Source organism: Pinus tabuliformis, chromosome J (genome assembly GCF_031772625.1).
Source record: "Pinus tabuliformis cultivar Carrire ecotype Pingquan chromosome J, CPIR1, whole genome shotgun sequence".
Taxonomy (NCBI): Eukaryota; Viridiplantae; Streptophyta; class Pinopsida; order Pinales; family Pinaceae; genus Pinus; species Pinus tabuliformis.
This window is the reverse complement of record NC_142295.1, coordinates 1,255,097,028-1,255,100,089: the sequence shown is the minus strand read 5'-3', so window position 1 is coordinate 1,255,100,089 and position 3,062 is coordinate 1,255,097,028. Positions and strand designations below refer to the sequence as shown.

General features: G+C 34.6%; 1 pseudogene; it reads right to left on the bottom strand.

Moving 5' to 3' along the window:
* Positions 1-714: 714 nt before the first annotated feature.
* Positions 715-2,246, bottom strand: LOC149231770 (zinc finger CCCH domain-containing protein 6-like; annotated as a pseudogene).
* Between the last annotated feature and the right edge of the window lie 816 nt (positions 2,247-3,062).

Here is a 3,062-nt window from a genome sequence, read left to right as displayed (position 1 = left end):
GTGTTTTATATATTCAGGTATGAAAAGGATGATGACTTGTATAGTTTCAATGGATAACCCTTTAAAGTCTTTTGTTATCTTCTGGCATGAAAAAGATTATTATATTTGTAGACATTAATGATTTCACCCATGTGTATTTATCAATGAAGACAAGTTGAAGATAAATACCTTTTCGACATAGATGGCTTCAAAAACAAAGTACGAGAAGAACTCTCTGTGACAATGGGCATTTTAGATTCAGAGACATGGATGGCTTCCAAAACAAAGTATTGGAAAAACCTCTCTGTGAAAAATGTACATTTATATTTTCGGTGGAGATGATAATAAGAAGACAAAGTCTCATGCATTTTATCAACCCTTGGACTAAATTCACAATTCATGTCCAAGAACACTTAACTTTCACTAAATACACATTTCTTGTCTACGAATACTTTAAACACATTCACTGATGGCAGAATCAAATCACAAAATGTAATTTTACAAGTCATATAATGTCAAGCCTGCCAATGTAGCCATGATTTTTCCTTTCTAAGTTTGACCCACTGGTTAAAATGGAAACATTTCTAAACTTGCAATATCATGTACACAAAAATGGAGAGTTCTATAGCATTAATTTTTCCAGCAAAAGAGCCAAAAGTAATCAAATACTCCATGATCATAATGATAACATCCAGTGCCATCTACTTAATAAAATGTAATACCCCAAGTGTAAATTCATCCAATATTATTCATGCCACCAGATTCCTGTCTGGAAATTATCAATGGGCTCTGATCTTGGGCAACATTGCAAGGATTTTTAGGTGCATCATGCTTACTGTCAATTGCCTGCAAATTAGGCGTCAAGTCCATTTGAATATTATTATTTCTTCTGTGTAAAGATGTCAATGTTTCAATTATTTGTGGATTACTGAGTATTTTTAGCACCATATCATGATCAATCATGTTTCCCTTTTCATTTGATTTTTCTATTGCAACAAAAGCAGCAACATCTGCTACAACTGTAGTTATGTCAGGTTCTACTGTAGGTTTAGATATGTATAAGGACTCATGTTTTTGCTTATCAACAATAGGAGGGACCATAAAGACAAAGTCGCCGCCTTGGGATGATATTCCTATAGAATTTGGTTGCATTGCTCTCATATTGTGCATAATCCCGATATAATCATATAAATATATTACTATTAAGGTTGCCAATCAATTCTTCGTTAGCTACCCTGTGATTTTATAAGTAAAATAAAGAATTTAAATCAAAAAAAGGCAGCATTTTCATAACAACTTAATCATCTCGGGCAAGAATTAGATCTATGACAACTATAATCCCTAGAGCAATAATCAAATAGCAGTGAAATGACTAGCATCACCTACCCAGCTCTTGAAAATCTTGCAAAGGAGGCACTTCATTCAACTCTCCAGTTTCATCTTCTCCTATGGGATTCAATGGAATCGTAGGTGTATCAGAATCACACCAGTCCTCCTGTGGCTCCAGTGGCTCTATGGGGCTATAAGTAATTCATTGCAAGTCTCATAGAACATTTCATTCATAACTATCCAACCCAAAAACATAAAAGGCCTAAAAACATCAAAAAATGCAGCTACCTTGGTGGAATAGAAGATGGGCGTGGGTATATGGCCTCCAAATTCCTGACTTCTCATTCACACTGTACTTTAACTTCTAAACTTTCATCCCCAACAACTACTCGCCATGAAGGACTAATGACAAACTACACAAACATTTAAAAAAAGGCTAGTGATAAGATCTCTAATGGAAAGAAAATATTTGAGAAGACCAATCCTAATCGAATGACCTTATTAAGAAGAAACATTCACATGACTGTATAAAATGTACTTGATATACATCCAGAAATCTTCATAATTGGCATTGTTTTAATCTGCTTTATGCATTTTGAATGTTTTAAAATTTATTCCACACATATGATTAACCATTTATTGCTGCATAACAGAACATATGAGTGATAGTTCCAGATCCCATATAAGAGCAAGAAATTATGTTTGCATACCCTTGGGGGGCAGCACCAGGTGGTCACAAGTACAATGGAATATTCCTGTATATTCTACTTTGTATAATTGTTTCCAACGCCCTACAACTGATTACCTTCAAATCCAGAGCCATATGCATGCCACAACCGAGATTGTTTTGCCTGTAAATGGTCTTGGTCTGCCAGGCTAGACTGCAACGGGGCATCTTCAGAAAGAAACAATCTCACCTGAACATGAAAACTTGGCATCAATATCTATCTTATTGTTCTGTAAGAAAAATAGAGAGCGGATGCCATAAAGGAACTTGAATCATTCTGCAGCAGACAACTAGTACCAAAACTTAAAAAGAAAAAAACAGTCCAAAAAACAACATATTTAATCCAAAAGTAATGACATCCAGACCTAACTGGATAAAATAAGTGAGAGATATGGATAAAATAAGTGAGAAACCAACTGAAAATAATGTATTGTTATGGGGTGTGCATAGTTTCAATGCCGTAAGGTTGTCCTAAAAATTGGAATCAATTTAAAATGTACTTTACTAGAATCGCATAACCACAAAATAAGAAAGCACTAAGTTTTTAGTTTTGTCACAATAAGTCAGGGCCAATAGTGTCCAGACTGTATGCCATCCTAGACATACTTGTTTGGTTCTAAATGCCTTGCATAAAAATTGGGGATACCTCGAATCTCCCTCTACTAAGGAGGTCTTCTCCTATATATCAGAAACGTCCTTTTCACCCTGAATGTCTATATAGATTATAAGCTCTTTGTTTTGAAATTGCATTTCGAATAGTAAAAGGAATCTCTAAGATACATATACCCACATGGAGTCTGACATTTTTGTCAGTTGATAAACATCAATATTTCCCTTTGCTCTTCCATTCTACCAAATAGATTCAACTTTTCAAAAAATACAGACATCTTGTAATTTTTGCATGTTTTTCAGACTTCCATGTGTGACCATTATAGCGGTATACCATAGTGATTTCACAGGTTTACATTTATGAACAAACATGGATCAAGTATAAAAATCCTTTTCCAGTAATAAAATGCCAGAACCC